Genomic DNA, 17,846 nt, shown 5'->3' with positions numbered 1-17,846 from the left:
TTGTCAAGATCGTTCAACCTCAAATGTACATTGTAGAACAGAATTAACAGTAGCATCTGCCCAGCCTTCTAGAGGTGTAGAAAGGATTCCTGCAGGTTTCTCGAGGATCTTAAAAATACACAAGCACCTTCTCAAGAAGGCTGCTGGCATTTCAGCTCCTCCTGTGCAACCTCATGGACTTGTGTACCTTAGATGAAGTTAGTTGTGCAGCTGACACCAGGGGAATTGGCTTCTAATGTCACTGAGGGAAGGAGGAGAGCAACTTGAAACTAGAGGCTTAGAAACTCTGCAGTGCAGGAATGTTCCGTAATGCGGTTCCACCACAAAACCGCGCTCGACTAAACCGCATCTGACTAAACCGCGTAGCTGATGTCATCAACAGGGCGACAACAGCGCGGAGACAGAAGCACGCTGTAAACCCTAAACCTAAAATTAACCCCTAAACCTAAACCTAACCCCCCTAAACCTAATCCTAAACCTAACCCTAAACCTAACCTTTAACCTAACCCTAAACCTAACCCTAAACCTAACCCTAAACCTAACCCTAAACCTAACCCTTAACCTAACCCTAAACCTAATCCTAACCCTAACCCTAACCCTTAACCTAACCCTAAACCTAACCCTAACCCTTAACCTAACCCTAACCCTAACCCTAAACCTAACCCTTACCTTAAGTTGAATCGGCTTGCTTTCAAAGCACTATTTAAAGCGCCTTTCTTTCTCCGCGCTGGCTGTTGTTGCCCTGTTGATGACGTCAGCGACGCGGTTTAATCGGGCGCAGCTTAGTCGAGCGCGGTTTTGACGGGTCACGCCTTAATGCTATGAATTCTCTCCAGTTGAATTGCAGAGGGGCGAGAGAAAGAAGATGTCAGGTAGACTTACTTTGCAGGTAATAGGTATCACATTAAGCCACATCTTTCTGACAGTTTGTTCTGGTCACTGAAGAGAATTCTATTGAGAGCGCACAAGGGATTTGCCTTTTCTTTCAAAATCCAAAGGAAGCTCATTTGGAGCTTCAAGGTTGACCCAGAGGACCCAAATTGTTGGAGGCAATAGGCTGACTCTGTAAACTGCTTAGAGAGGGCTGTAAAGCGGTGCATATGTCTACATGCTATTGCTATTTGTCCTGACCAAAAAAAAGATAGACACAAGTGTACATTTATTTACAATAACATTTAAAATGAATAAATGTTAATCTTTTTTTTCGTGTGAAAAAGGTTTTTATTTTCCATTTTTTCATTTTCATACACTCACATATATACTGTGCATAGCCGGAGCCATACAACATTAAACAATAATCACAGCAATTCCCCTTATCAACAATACCACAAAAAATAGAAACCCAATATACCTCTTCCACTCTCCGTACACCTCTTTCTTCCACCCCCCTCCAACTTTCTATCTTCCCTCCATCATCCCCCTCTACCGTACTTCCCCTCCCCCTCTACCACTCCTCTCTCCCAATCCACTCCCACCCTTCCTTCTCACCTTCCCTCCCATCCTCTCTCCCACCCTCTCTACCCATCTTTCTTCTATCCCACTCCTCCTCCCCTTGGTGTATTAATAAATGTTAATCTTAAATGGGACCAAAGAGTATGTTGCTTTGAATAAAAGTCTGTGGATGTTGTTGTCACTGAGCAATTTTATTTAATAAGAATAAATAAATATGAATATTTCAGGGAGTGTTTCCTTAAAAATGTCATACCTGGAAAAAGAGCCACCTCTCTATCAGATATCTTATGAAATAAACAAGGAAAATATTTGAACTCTCAACCTCTTTGTTCCATCAAAGAGAGCAACTACAGAAGAGCAAATTGAATAAGATTGCTGTAAAGAATTCAGACAAAAATGACTCCATTTATCAACAGGTCTTTTTCTTGAACATAAGATAAAAAGGGAGAATTGACCGAGGAACTTCTAGCTAGGGGTGATCTGTTGTTGTTTGTAACACATGCCTAGCCACGCCATTCTTTTTGTCATAAAAATACACTTTCCTTAATAATTTAACAGTCAGGGAAATTTTGTTTAGCTTCTAAATAGCCTTTGAATAATTGAGAAGGCATTTGACACTGGATAGCTTTTTCATTGACATCCACCTTGTGTGAAATGGTGATGAAGATTGAAATAAGTGACCTGTCTCCTGAAGGTCTCATTTTACAGTCTATGGACAGACTCTCCAAATCAGAAACCAATCAACCATGGCTTCAAAGAGAACCAACTTAGGAGCCCTTTAGAAACAACTTAAGAATATGGAATATTTTAAAAAGCATGGGAAAAGGATAAACAAGGAGCTATCAGTACAGCTTTGGATTCAAACATACAAGAAACAGAGCAAAGTAGTTAAAAACAAGGTAGAGCCCTAATATACAAGATCTCAGAATATACTTCTTTTTATTTGTGAAATCTATTCTCTTACTTTGCATTTTCTGTCTGTGAGGTCTTGTGCAAACATGTGTGGACATGCATACATCAACAAAGTGATAGAAGAGAAATTAATTTCTGAGTGCAGAGTTTACTTCTGAATGCAGATTTACATACTGTACCTAACTTTTTATTTTTGACCAGTATTTATTTATTTAGCATAGGGCGATGTTACATTAGGCAGGAGACTACAATGCTAACACAGAATAGTTATTTTTCTGCCTAAGATTGTTAGCTTGTTCAATTCACACTCAAGCACTATCCATGGTGCACCACAGGCATTGAGCTAGCTCTGCACCAATTCTGATATAGATAGATAGATAGATAGATAGATAGATAGATAGATAGATAGATATAGATATAGATAGACAGACAGACAGACAGACAGACAGACAGACAGACAGACAGACATCACCATTGGATTTGGAGCCTGATGGAATGGTTAGGAGAGAGCACGCCTATTGAGCCGGCTTTATGTACATTTCCTGGCAAAATATATGGGAAAATGCCTTTGGGGAAAAGAGCAAAACCGACATCACCATTGGATTCAGAGCACATCAGTATGGTTAGGAAGGGGGATGCCTTTTGATCCGGACTTATGTACATTTCCTGGGAAAATACCAATGGGGAAAATCCATTTAGGGTTAGGGTTAGCTCTCCCTGAATTTGCAGAGGAAATGGACATCACCATTGGATTCAGAGCCCGTCGGTATGGTTAGCAGGGAGCATGCCTTTTGAGCTGGCTTTATGTACATTTCCTGGCAAAATACAAGGGGAAATACCATTGGGGAAAATTCCACTTAGGGTTACGGTTAGCTCTCCATGAATTTACAGAGCAAAACAGACATTGCATTGGATTCAGAACCCATCGGTATGGTTAGGAGGGAGAACGCCTTTTGATCAGGCCCTATGTACATTCCCTGGCAAAATATATGGGGAAATACCATTGGGGAAAATTCCTCTTAGGGTTAGGGTTACTGCTCCATGAAATAGAAGAGCAAAACAGACATCACCATTGGATTCAGAGCACATCAGTATGGTTAGGAAGGGGGATGCCTTTTGATCTGGCCTTATGTACATTTCCTGGGAAAATACTAATGGGGAAAATCCATTTAGGGTTAGGGTTAGCTCCTCGTGAATTTGCAGAGGAAATGGACATTGCCATTGGATCCGGAGCCCATGAGTATTGTTAGGAGGGAGCACACCTTTTGAGTTGTCCTTATATACATTTCCAGGCAAAATACATGGGGAAAGCCATTGGGGAAAATTCCACTTAAGGTTACGGTTAGATCTCCATGAATTCGCAGGTCAAAATGGACATCGCCATTGGATTCGGAGCCTGTCAGTACGGTTAGGAGGGAGCACACCTTTTGAGCTGAACTTATCTAGATTTCCTGGCAAAATATATGGGGAAAGCAATTGGGGAAAATTCCACATAGAGTTAGTGATAGCTCTCCATGAATTTGCAGAGCAAAACAGACATCACCATTAATTCAGGGCCCGTCAGTATGGTGAGGAGGGAGCATGCCTGTTGAGACAGCCTTATGTAAATTTCCTGGCAAAATATTTGGAAAATCCCATTCGGAAACATTCCACTTAGGGTTAGGGTTAGGGTTAGCTCTCCATGAATTCGCAGAGCAAAACGGAGATCACCATTGGATCACCATTGGATTCGGAACCCGTCAGTATGGTAAGGAAGGAGCACACCTTTCGAGCTGGCTTTATGTACTTTTCCTGGCAAAATACATGGGGAAATGCCTTTGGGGAAAATCCATTTAGGGTTAGGGTTAGCTCTATAGGAATTCACAGAGCAAAACGGACATCGTCATTGAATTCAGAGCCCATCGGTATGGTTAGGAAGGGGGAGGCCTTTTGTGCCAACCTTATGTACATTATCCTGGCAAAATACATGGGGAAATGCCATTGGAACTGGTAGTGTCTTGCCTCTATGAGAACTCATCCTCTCATTCTTATATTTATTTATCATGGGACAAAATAAGTTGTTCCTGTCAAGTGATCTCACCAAATGATGAACTTTGACCATTTAGATTATCAGGTTCAGCTATAGCCTGTCACTCATCAAATGGTGCTCATCCCTCCTCTAGAGTTTCTACTTCAGGGTGGATCCAAGTAGTGGTGGGATTCAACATTTTTTACTATTGGTTCTGTGGGAATGGCTTGGTGGGCATAGCATCGCTTGGTGAGTGTGGCAGGAGAAGGTTACACCTTTCCAGCTTCGTTCTCCTGTTCAGGGAAGCAAAAGAAGATCAGCTGGGAGGCTGGGAAGCAGGTGGCAGGGCCAGTCTATTTGCTAGTTCTCTGAACTACTCAAAATCCGCTACGGGTTCTCCAAAACCTGTCAGAACTGGCTGAATATCACCTCTGGGTCCAAGTGAGAAAAATTGTGTAGGATTTTTCCTGCGTCAGGCAAATCAGTCACATGTTTCATGAATCAAGTTCATTCAAAGTTGTGGTTAATACCATCCACCAGCCTTATATTCAGCACAACAATCTGCTTTTCTTTTTTTACCTAAAATGGTTTGTTTTCTTCCTCTCCCTTCGTGAAAGATAATTCACCACATCTGTATTTTCATCCCACTGTGCCTATCACTGAACTAGAGTTGGGTGGGGTGGGATCTCCAATGTTTCTAACTAAAAGAAAATTTCCTTCAAATGTTTTAGCATGGTAGGAAATTTCTTTAAAAACCTTCAGCTGGCTTATTTTTAATGATGTGTTTAAAATAAACATTCCCAGATGGGATATATCATGGGCAAATCATGTCCTTCTATTCAAGTACCTTGTTTACTTTAAAATTTGAAATTAGCTACAAATGTAGAACCGATTTTATTTTAAGCCACCTGTAAAAAATTATCAAATTTTTAGTTGTGTATCCTAATGAGAACAAAAACAGTGTGAATTCTTAAGCTGCTAGGTCTACTGTTAAAACTGATTCCCAAGTAAGCTTTTGCGAGATTTTAACTCCATTTCAAAACACATAAACACACAAACATATACAAACATGATTATTAGAGGCACATTTCGGTTTGTAAACATGGCATGGCTTCAATAACGTCTCAGATCCTTTTTGGCATTTCAGATGAGCGATCTTCCTAAATAAGTTGATTTATTATTCATTTTTACAAGAAACACACCATTAAGGAATTAACTATTTCACTGGAGACAGAGATCTTTGCAATTGCTGAACGTTGGTTGATCTATTTTTGAAACATCTTGGCTGTTAAGCTGCACACAATTAGTCATTTAAGTTCCATTAATTAAATCAGATGTATATGGCCTGGATATAGAGGATTGCAAATCTAAAAGTTTTAAAGATACTGTGATTTGGAGACTACTATTTTTTACAGTACAGACATTTAATAAGACTTAATCCAAAGCATATGTCAATAGGATTGTACTTTATTGTACCTAAAATTAAATACTGTATGTTTAAAAGGTTTCTATTTCCTAATAGGAAAGTATTAGGCATGACATTTAGCCATAGAGATATTAGATAATTGCTCTATGTAGTTTCCTTCCATCCCATGGAGATTAGTAATATAGATATATTACATTTTTATCGTATTCATAAACCTCTTGGATAAAAAAAAAATTCCAACAGATTTAGAAAGATAAACAAAATTGGTTCCAAATAAAATACGTAAATCTCAACTTTTTTTCCATGACTTTGTTAGAGTTGTCATTCAAGATTGCCTGAGTGGGCTCTTGTCCCTGTAGGGCAGGCAGAGGTGTCAAACTATCAGCCTGCAGGCTGAATGCGTCACCCCCCCCCAGCTCTATAAGGAAAAAAATGTCATGAAACGTCATGTGGCGGCAAACAATTTTGACACTGGTGGGAGCCAGGACCTTAACTCCTTCAGAATTCTCTTCAATGCATTCAGAGAATCTGTTTCTTTAAAAAACAAAATGCTATATGAATCTGTATGAGTTGTGAGAATATTTGTTTGTTATATTTGTTGATACAATATTTAATATATTGATATTTTTAGTAAGTGGGCAGCCTTTAAAAAATTGAGATCATCATCATTGTCATTATCATCCCCATGAATGGTGTAAGTAACGCCATTATAGAATTGCAAAAAAAATGTGAATTTATGTAGAAAGTTTGGTTTTATTGTTCACAAAAACTACTGGGACAACACATACAACAAAAGGAATATGAGGAGGGAAAGACTTTGTGGGATCTTCAACTACAATCAGTAGATACCTGGAACACAACATAACCACATTATTGGTAACCACATAACCACATTATTGTCACTGAAAAGAAGTGTGGTTCATTGGGGTAGCAATACTATAGCTGAATTGATGGGAAACCAATGGAAAAATATTGGGATTTACAAATTGAATTTGAAAGACACACACACCTACCTACCTACCTACCTACCTTGTGTGGAACTTCCTACATATTACAGCACGGTCTTCCAATTAAAATCCAAATAATCAGAAGCACTGTAATATTTGATTCATCATCATCACCATCATCTTTCATCTTGTGACGATATCTGTAACAGTATCAAGCACACACATCTGTCTATCCCAGACCCTTGGTAAGGACTCGATAGGTAGACAAAAATGCCAAACCCAGTCTGAACACCTGGCTGACTGTGTGAAGAATAACAACAACAACAACAACAACAACAATAATAATACAGACTGATTGTCATTTGGAACACAACACACCATATATCACAGTTGTAGAGGGCCAAAACATGCAATTTATTGACATCATGGTACCAGGAGATGCCAGAGTTGAAGAAAAAGAAGTGGAAAAAAATCAGGAAATACTGCGACCTGGCCATTGAAACTACCCGATTACGGATGAAACATGTAACTGTGATACGCATTGTCATCGGGGCACTTGGTACCATGTCCTAGAATTGTATAAGATACATCAACAAATTGCAGCTTCCTGCAATAACACCAGCAAAACTGCAAAAAACTGTGGTACTCGGAACATCATATATTTTAAGAAGGTACTTGGTTGATACCTAGGATGCTGGGAGCAACCCGTATCAACCATTAACACTAGTCAGTAGTATTTGTGATACATTTTTGAATGTTCAGTTGACTGAGTTAGATGTTTAATGAATAAAGTATAATAATACTAATAATAATATTTTAGGGCAATGTTTTCTTATTTCACATGCTCAATAATATGGATAAAACTTTCAGTCTGTGATCCAAAGGTGCACTGCTATTTTAAAAAAAACAAATACCGAAGGAAAAGTTGGTAGTTTAGACAAAGACGGGGTTAAGGTTAGGCTTAGGGCTGAAACATATTAGTTTGTATCAAAAGTCCTAGAGCATCATATTTAGTTTGCTTTTTTTTCTTAAGGTAAAGGTTCCTTTTGCACATATGTGCTAGTCGTTCCCGACTCCACTGAGTGGTGCTCATCTCTGTTTCAAAGCTGAAGAGGCAGCGCTGTCCGAAGATGTCTCCATGGTCATGTGGCTGGCATGACTAAACGCTGAAGGTGCATAGAACGCTGTTACCTTCCCACCAAGGTGGTCCCTATTTTGATACTTGTATTTTTACATGCTTTCAAATTGTTAGGTTGGCAGAAGCTGGGACAAGTAACGGGAGCTCACTCCATTATGCGGCGCTAGGGTTTCAAACCGCCGAACTGCCGACCTTTCTGATTGACAAGCTCAACGTCTTAACCACTGAGCCACAGCGTCCCTTTTTTCCCCCCTTATACTAAGTCTAGATACAGTCTTGCTAACAGTGGACTCCTGAGTTACAAGATGGATTGATTTTGTCCAGCAGTAAAAGGCAATGAGGCAGAAAGATCACCAGAGAATGAAAGCATATTTTTAAAGCCAGTGATGTTCAGATGACCAATGCCATTAGCTAATAATTATATTCTCCATGTGCAAGTCAGAGCATGACAGGGCTAAACGCATCAAGGACCTTGTCAGCTAGTGGCGTCTCTGGCCCTTCTGAAATATGATTGAATAAGGCACATCCTAAATGGCCTTTTCCATTTCTCTTTTCAATTTTGTGACTATGATACCAGAGCATATTTTCTATTGCAGGCTATTTTAGCAAACCATAAATCAACAAAAGATGTATGTTTTGAAAACCTGAATTTAGGGGTTTTACTTTTAAGGCAAAAAGCCAAATAATCTTCAGAAAATGCCAGTGATGGAAAAGAAACACGCAAAAAAGAGGGAGGCTTATGCAAATGCAGGAACAGCGTGTCCTGGGAGACTCAACGGGCAGGAAGCAAAACAAAGTTTATTGCACTCAGGACAGGGGCAAGGAAGCCATAGGAAATCCTTCCTTCCCTTCCCCACTATACAAATCTGTCTAGCGCTACCTGGTGGTAGAGTCTTAGTATGTCAGGAGAACCCACACCAATGATGATTCCAAAGGCTTTCTTTTTTTAAATTTTTATTTTATTTTAATTGAACAAAAAAACAAAAAAAGAATCATCCCTCATTACATCTACAGCGTGTCGATTGCTTACAGATAACTTTCATGCATTTCTTCCATAGTCATTATTTATAGTTCATATTAGATTATACACTATAACTCAAAAATCTTTGTATATCTTACTATTAATGTATCCAAAGGCTTTCTAATGCAAAAGCCATTACCAATTTTGGACCTTAATACAAATTAATTAATTAATGCAAGTAAATAGCCCAGATATTTCTCAGATACTAGAGGTTAGCTTTTAACCCAGAGGTGGGTTCCTACCAGTTCACACCTATTCGGTAGAACCGGTTCATCAAATCTACCGAACCGGTTAGAAGAGGTCCCACCAGTGGACCCGGAAAGCAGGCCACACCTACAGAAGAGGTTCCAAATTTTTTTGAAACCCACCACTGGTCCTTGGATATGATTATTCTACACTATCATGCTCATATTTATAAAACTCAGTGCCTTGTGAAAGGTAAGGATGACTACTGCGTTTGTGGTGCAATCAGAACATTGCGTGTGTTGAAGTTGTTTTAACGCAAGCCAAAGATGCCTTTTAAAAAACAAGTTTACATCATATTCTTATGCATGCCAGTGCTGTGTGTGAGGTAATTTAAGGTGGTTCTGACAAGTGTCGTCGGCATCTTCATATCCGGTCACATGGGCGGCAAGCCACTCCCATCCGGTCACATGGGTGGCAAGCCACTCCCACAAAGGAGGCCACACCCACAGAGTAGGTTTGAACAATTTTTGAAACCCACCACTGCGGCTGAGTTTCACCACTGGATGAAATGCCTTGATGACTCAGAGGGAAACTTCAGACCATAGGCACTTTGCAATTTCCTTTTTGAAGCAGGGATTGCACATTCACAACACATAAATAGGTGACATGCGCTGGTGCCCAGACTGTTCCCTCTGCCTTTCTGACTGTCGGGTTCCAGCAAAGTGCAATAGTGAAGGGCTGGGGCTGGTGGGAATTGAATGAACTGACCTTCAAATGGAAGAGATCAGTTTTACCTTCTTGAATGAAACATTAGCTCTGCGGACTTTGGCTGAGGCTTTATTGTTACTCGCCGTCGTGAAGAAACGCTAAAACCGGTGACAATTTGTTCAAGCAATTTAGAATCTATTATTGAGTATTCAGCTGCAGTGAGAGCTTTTTTTTGTTGCTGTTATAATGATCAGCAGATGTGCTGCTGCCCGAATTCATTATCTTTGGAGAAGAACATGGCTCAGTCCACTCCTGAATCCTTAACTCTCCCTGTGTCTGAAAACCCCACAGCTAATTTGGGCTTTGCTCCCTTGTGAGTCATTCTGAACAAGACTGGACAGCTTCAGTTGTGTTTGCTTTGATCCGGCATCACTCAGAATCAACTGTGGCTCTTCTCATCCTTTCATTTGTCTTGTGTACATCAAATACCCAGGACTAATAACAGTGAAGTCAGTTACCGTATTTTTCAGAGTATAAGACGCACCTTTCCGCAAAAAAGAGGCTGAAAATCTGGGTGAGTCTTATACACCATTTTTTGCCTCCCGAAGCCTTGCCCCCCCCCTTCACCAAAATAGCTATGCATACCCTTATGGAGGCTTTCAGAGAGCTTCTGGCTGGGGAGGGCAGAAATGAGAAAAAAAGGCTATTTTTGCCTCCCTAGCCCCCAGCAGCACTCTATAAGTCTCCATAAGGCTTTGCATGCAATTTTTTTGACAAAAGATGGCTCCGTTTTTTGCTCATTCCTCCCCCCCCCAGAGCACTCTGCAAGCCCCCCCCCCCAGGCTATTCATGCCTTTTTGGGGGGAGAAACGGGTCCATTTTTGTGAAAAACGGGCCATTTTTGGGAGGTTTGCAGAGTGCAAAACCTTTTTTTTCCTTTTGGAAAGCTCTTTAACTGATTGATGAGAATTACATTGATCAAGTGCAGTGCCGGCAGAAACAAAGGCTTAGGTGCTGCAGATTGTCAGCGATTTCCTTCTCCAGCACATGGATAAATACACCTGGAAACATCTACCTACCTACCTACTCTCTCTCCCTACCTACCTACTGTATTTCTCTCTCTCTATCTATCTATCTATCTATCTATCTATCTATCTATCTATCTATCTATCTATCTATCTATCTATCTATCTATCTATCTATCTCCCTACCTATCTACTGTATGTCTCTCGCTTTCTCTCTCTCTATTCCTCTACCTACCATCCTACCTACTCTCTCTCTCCCTACCTATCTACTGTATTTCTCTCTCTCTCACACACACACACACACTATCCCTCTATCTACCTACCTACTTTTTAAAAAAATTGCCTCTTGAAAAAAGTCTTCTACTCCAGTGCATCTTATACTCCAAAAATCATTTGCTCAATTAATCTGAAAATTAAAATAAAACTTTGATTCTTCCAGCAGTTCTGACCTGTTTTCATGGTATCTGGAAGGAAAGCAGGTATTCATACTTCATGGGTTACAGTTTTGGAGATCCTTGTTCAGGAGGTAGTGAAGAAATGGAAAGACAAGATAGTTTCAGGGTAAATCCTTTTCCTAAATTAACTGGTTTGTTGTTTTTTCTGGATTGCCAATGGGTGGGTAGGGGGATGGAGGCTTGAACAAATGCTGTCTGCTACTGAGGTAACTTATTATATATTGAAGTTTTAAGATGATGTATTCTCAAATGCACAAGCAGCCACATAATGTTACTGGAATAAGGGCGTAGCTATAACTTTCTCCATTGGTTCTCTAATAGGACTGAAATCAAATGGGGCCAGTGTGAGAGAAATAGGAAGTTTGCCCGGGTCACTTGTCCTCAGATATATTTATTTATAAATTGTATTTGCTGCCTATCTTGTATCCAATAACTCTGGGTGGCTTACAACATATAAGGGGGCTTATAAGGGCATTGTCTAAACCAGGCCCTAGGATTCAATCATTGCTCTTCAAACAGTGGAGACAGAGACCCATGTTTATAATCAGGTTCAACAATGCCACCACCACCACCCACACGCAGAGAGAAAGACCAACAGAACAAGTTTAATCCCAAAGCTACCATGGCCCAGATCCAGAAGGCACTTCTTCCCCTCTACACACACACATACACAGAGGGAGGGAGGGAGGGAGGGAGGGAGGGAGAGAGAGAGAGAGAAAGAGAGAAAGAGAGAGAGAGAGATCAATGTCCCCTAACATATATTAAAGGTATACATCTTTTGTCCTTAAAAGTGACTTTTACAAGTATTTGACTGCACTCTAAAAAAAATCAACAGTGATTAAATTGCCCATATAACAGCTAGAAATGATCACAACATTTAGAAAGGAGGAGGACTTGATAATTACTCCATCCAGAAGGGTTTATAAGTTGAGTTTGGCCTAAGCCTTTCCATTGACTTTGAGTTGCAAGGAATCCCCAGGTGCAGCACTGTCTATATAAAAGGGAAAAGCTTTCATTTTCTTGCCTTTGTGAAGAGTGAGAGAGAGAGAGAGCTATAGTGCCTATCTTCAGGCCTTGGACAAGCCTCAAAAGAATAGCTTAAGAGGGTTTCTTAGCAACAGTAAGGCACCATGGAATCGAAGATTCAATCTCAAGAATCAAGCCTGGTGACAACTAGATCTCCACGTACTACCTCAGATCTTAATCAGTTCTCCCTTCACCTCAGGAATTTGCATAGCTTCTCCTCCTCCAATGTTCTATAGTGTCATTTCTTATCTGCCGTGACCCGTCAAAACCGCGTTCCACAAAAGCGCGGTCGACGAAATCGCGTATGTGACGTCATCACAACGCGATGAAAAAGATCGAAAAATTGAAATAAAAATTAAATTACAGCAAGCCGATTCACATAAAGGTAAGCGTTAGGTTAAGGGTTAGGGTTAGGGTTAGGTTAAGGGTTAGCGTTAGGTTTTTCGTTAGGTTAAGGGTTAGGTTTAGGGTTAGGTTTAGGGTTAGGTTTAGGGTTAGGTTAAGGGTTAGGTTTAGGGTTAGGTTTGGGGGGGTTAGGGGAAGGTTTTCGCTTTATTTTTACATTTTTTGATCTTTTTCGTTGCGCTGTGATGACGTCACATACGCGCTTTCGTCGACCGCGATTTTGTCATCCGCGGTTTTGTGGTGGAACCGAGAGATGGAGGAAAGAGAAAATCTAAGAGATTTGAGATACAGTGATAGCCCTACAGATTCAGTTTGATTTCCTATGGCTTAAAAATGAAACATCTGTTGTGGATGACCATTGTTGACTTAAATACGTATGGTTCCTTTTCTGCCCCTGAATTTTATTTCCCTTTCTGTTTATCCCCCATTTCTCCACTTTAAAAAAAAAATTAATTTGATTTTTATCTCATCTTTATTTTTGGCCCACTGAAGGTGCTGTAACTAATGTTTCTGTCTCTGGGTGGAATGAAATAGATTTAGGCTCAACCCAAGCAAGGCCAACTGTTTATAGCAGGGGTGTCAAACTTTCATTATCACGTTGTTGTCACCAGACATATCATGACTTTTCTCCAGGGGTGGGTTGCTGACGGCATTACTGCTGGTTCGGCTTGCAAATGGTCTCCACACGCATTTGCATATGTAGCTAAAAAGGTCTGTGCATGCACAAAACATTATAAAAGGGGGGGGATTACATTTCTGACGTGAAAATTGTTCTGGGCATGCGCAGAACTGAAAATCAAGATGGCAGCACCATAGGAGAACCGGTTTGGGGGCGTGGCAGGCCTGGGTCACTGCCGGTTCCAGTGACCCAGGCCACCAAGTTACTACCGGTTCGGCCAAACCAGGCTGAACCGGTAGGAACCCACCTCTGCTTTTCTCCCTTCGCTAAAATCGGGGGGGGAGGGCAGCGTGTGATGCATCCCACCTGCGGGCTGCAGGTTTGACACCCCTGGTCTATAGGTTTTAGGGTTCTGTAGTTCTGAGGACTTTCCACCCTTGGTAATGAGAGAGGTTGCATTGCCTGAGATAAAACTGGTGTAGAGTCTATTTGAACTGTTGGGTCTTGCTCAAACAACAGGTACAAATCATGGCTAGGGAGTTCTTTGCACAACTATATTTTGTCTACCAATAGTGTCCATTCTGGACCAGGAGACCCTATCCAAGGCCACTCACACCTTAATCATGTCCCCTTTCGATCGTTCTGCTGTACTCAACATGGGGCTGCCCTTGAAGACTGGAAAGTGTAAGGCACATTAGTTATGAGAGTACCTTAGTATTCCAATGTGACACTACTGCTGTATGATCTGGAGTGCCTATCCATAGATTTCTGGGCACTATAAAGTCCTTGATGCTGTTATCTAAGAAATGGCTTGTTTCCAACACTTCTGCCAATCAAATAAGATCTGAAAGAGTGGGAAAACTCAAGACTGATTTCATCTCATGTAATTTTGGAAACATGTCATCTCTGTCGTTGCAGTTGCCTTGTAGAACAGCATACCCATCTGGCCCCCAACTCCAGTTCAGAGGACCCTTGACACTCTATTGTAAACTATTATAAATTTGGCTTTCCCCTTGGTCACTGGGTTAGGATATTTAATGCATCTGGCTTTTAGGACATTGTGGATGTGGATATATGCATTGCTCCAGGCATGATGTGTTTTCAAGAGATGATGTGATGATAATATGCTTGTCATTAATTTAAATTCTTTACCTTTGAGGGTCATAAATCACGTGAGTATCAATACACGATTATTGATAATGTTTCAGAATTGGTCGTCAATCTCTAAATTTATATGCAGAATCTGTTAAAAATTAGTTGGAGTGAGCAGAAAAACCTCCATGATCTTGATTTCTGAGTCAAGCTTTGGATACCTTTAAATGTTCATTCATTTTCAGTCTGAGAAGCTGAAGAGAAATAAAGTTCTTGAATGCCTACTTATGGATGACCATACGTCAGTGGTGGGATTCAACCGGTGTAACAACCGGTTCACTGAGCATGTGATTTGCTCGCGCACACAGCAAACATGCACTCCACGTGCGCACAGTGCATTTGAAAACTTACCTTCTACTGCAGCCCTGGTGCAAAATGGCTGAGGCATGGCAATCCTCTCTGCCACACCTATCAGCTGGGCTTCAGAAAAGAAACTATAGGTCAGTATAGCGCAGGGGTGGGCGGGCCCCAGCTGATCATCGGAAAGAACCGGTTCACTCCCAGCTGATCGTTGGAGCTAACGGTTTTCCTGGAACCAGTCCGAACTGGTAGAATCCCACCCCTGCCATAGGTGTATTCAGAAGAGATCACCTGATTGAAAATGGTTCCGTGAAGCTTCCCCATTTCTTTAGAGTAAAAAAAGAACTAGCTTAGAAGAATTATTTTTTTTAAATTTTCTCAGTATACATGACAGAAGCCTTGCCAATCAGCTTGCGTACCTAACAAAGGCTGGAACCTGTGAAGCAAGAATCTTATTTTGTTCTGAAGAGTTTAAGAGAACATTGGAACATCATGTACTCATAACAAGTAAAAAGTGGACTAAAATTAACAGACTCCAAATGTTTTCTTAACCACATATTTGTTTCCAATTATATGTTTTTAATCTTAAAAAATTGCTTTCACAACTTCAAAGAATGTGTGACATGTATCTTCATGCTCTTTTAATGATTTGTTGATGCTGGTTGTCAACACATAGAAAAGCCTGCCATATTGCTGGCTTGAAATCTTCCAAAGCCAGTGGACCTCTGGGAATGCTTCCTCATCCCCCATCCCCCTTTGGTGGGTTCGTATCCAGGATGGTACTTAAGGGCAATCCTAAATGGCATTCCCCTAACTAGCTACCCCTGGTTTCTCTTATATTCTTCCTGAAGCTGCTGCTAGAGACAGGGAAGAAATTCAATTACACATTTGAATGAGATATATTCAATTTCAAATTTTCACATACCCAAAACTAGAGGTGATATTCAGCCACTTCTGACAGGTTCTGGAGAACCAGTAGCAGAAATTTTGAGTAGTTCAGAGAACCGGCAAATAGGCTGGCCCCGCCCCTTCTGCCTCCCAGCCTCCCAGCTGATCTTCTTTTGTTGTCCTGAACTGGAGAACAGAGCTGGAAAGCAGGTTAGTGGGGATGGGGAAGGAATGGGGATTTTGCAGTATCCTTCCCCTGCCATGCCCACAAAGCCACGCCCACAAAGCCATGCCATGTTCACAAAGCCACGCCCACAGAACCGGTAGTAAACATTTTTGAATCCCAACACTACCCAAAACACAATTCAATGATGTTTCAAAATCTGCATTTCTCTGAATGCTGCAGTGCCAGTCATAAAAGCAGTAGTAGAATAGAGAAACGATAATGTGGGAGTACACAAAGTGCACACATATATAAAGGAAATGTGCAGATGAGCATTTAAATATGGGGAAGTTGTTTGGAAAAAAAATATGTATGCTAGGCAAAATTATAAGCAAAGCTATGTTTGGACATTCTGTACAATAATACATAAGCATTCTAGTGCAAGCTTTAAAAATTTGTTCAAATCAATTCAGGAAGTGGAGGAACTGATCATCAAAATATGTAAGTATTGTAGTGCAAACTCTAAAAATTCGCTAAAAAATAATGCGCGAAGTGGAGGAAATGAATGAAAAAATGAAAAGAAATTGAGAGAAATGGAAGATAAGAGACTTAGAAAGGGAAACTTTCTAACTGACCTGGCATAATTATCTATCCTTACCTGCTGTACCCTCAACTCATATCCCAGGTATTTTTTAGATATCCTCCAGCTTTGAGTAAAGTATGGAAAGAAAACACAAGGCACAGCAGTGATAAGAGAGTCACAATACTCACATTTATACACCCATCATTTGTAAGTACTTTTTTTTTTGTTTACAAAAACTAGGGGTAGAAGGTAATAGAGACATACCCATTGCAGATATCTACATATAATTATATATTCCATGCAGTTCAGGGGGAATGACAATGATACATAAAGTCTGAATGTCCCATCCGATACACAGAATTATTGGGAATTCCATTGAATTGGCCTACAATAACCTCGGTTTTCTGCCAAGCCATTGGTCCAGTGGTGGGATTCAGCCAGTTCGCACCACTTCGGGAGAACCGCTTGTTAACTTTCTGAGCAGTTTAGTGAACTGGTAGTTTGAAGAAATAATTAGGGCAGAGAACCGGTTGTTAAATTATTTGAATCCCACCACTGCATTGGTCCCACTGTAATGGAATGTGTGGATAGCCTTGGGGGAGAAATGCTGCCCAGGAAACAATCAGAGAAGAGAGGCAGGAGTGCCTATCCCCCCTTAATAGTCAGAGAAAGAAGCTCAGGAAGGACTCTCCTTAACTGATCAAGCAGTTAAAAGTGGTGGAGGGAAGTACCTTCAGACTTGCAAGATTCTGTTAATGTAGCTTTATCCAATCAAGTTTCCTGTCTAGATTACTCGGGACGGTTGACCCAAGCCATTGGCCCCACTGACTTATTTTTCTGGCTGCCTGGTTTATGGAACACAATTCCATTCATATACTTTCAGAGGCCAAGGGTGCCTTGACTGCAAATGGTGTAGATGAGACAATTCTTAGGTTCCTAGTAGGGGACCAAAGACAGGAAATGAGAATTCATTATATTACAGATGAATTCATGGAAAGGATTAAAACATTGGATGGGAACCGAAAGGTTATTTTCCTCTGGCATTCTGTCAGATAATTCTACTTTTGAAGAAAGTGAGCCTTACTTAAAAAAAATTAAATAAACCAAACATATGACATGATCCAGGAAAGATTCAGTACACACAACTGCTGAATTAAAAGTGGCCTTCAGCACAGTGTCTAATAAATTGAATTGCTGTGAACATCACATTGGTAGAAGTAAGTGCACCACATTGTATCCCTAACTATAGTTGACCCAATTAAACAAAATTAGGAAAGTTAAGACCTTCAGATGTTGCTGGATTCCAGCTCATGCCAGCCTCAGCATAATCAATGGATATAGATACTGGAAACTACTTATCCATCAGCTCAGGGGTGAAATGCTACCATTTAGGACTGGCAGTAAAAAAATGCTACCAGTTCAGCTGAACCGG

This window comes from Thamnophis sirtalis, unplaced genomic scaffold, assembly GCF_051295495.1.
Source record: "Thamnophis sirtalis isolate CommonGarterSnake01/CBP01778 unplaced genomic scaffold, rThaSir2_p1.2 scaffold_6, whole genome shotgun sequence".
In the NCBI taxonomy this organism is placed as follows: Eukaryota; Metazoa; Chordata; class Lepidosauria; order Squamata; family Natricidae; genus Thamnophis; species Thamnophis sirtalis.
The sequence above is the reverse complement of the archived record's forward strand: the minus strand, read 5'-3'. Positions refer to the sequence as shown.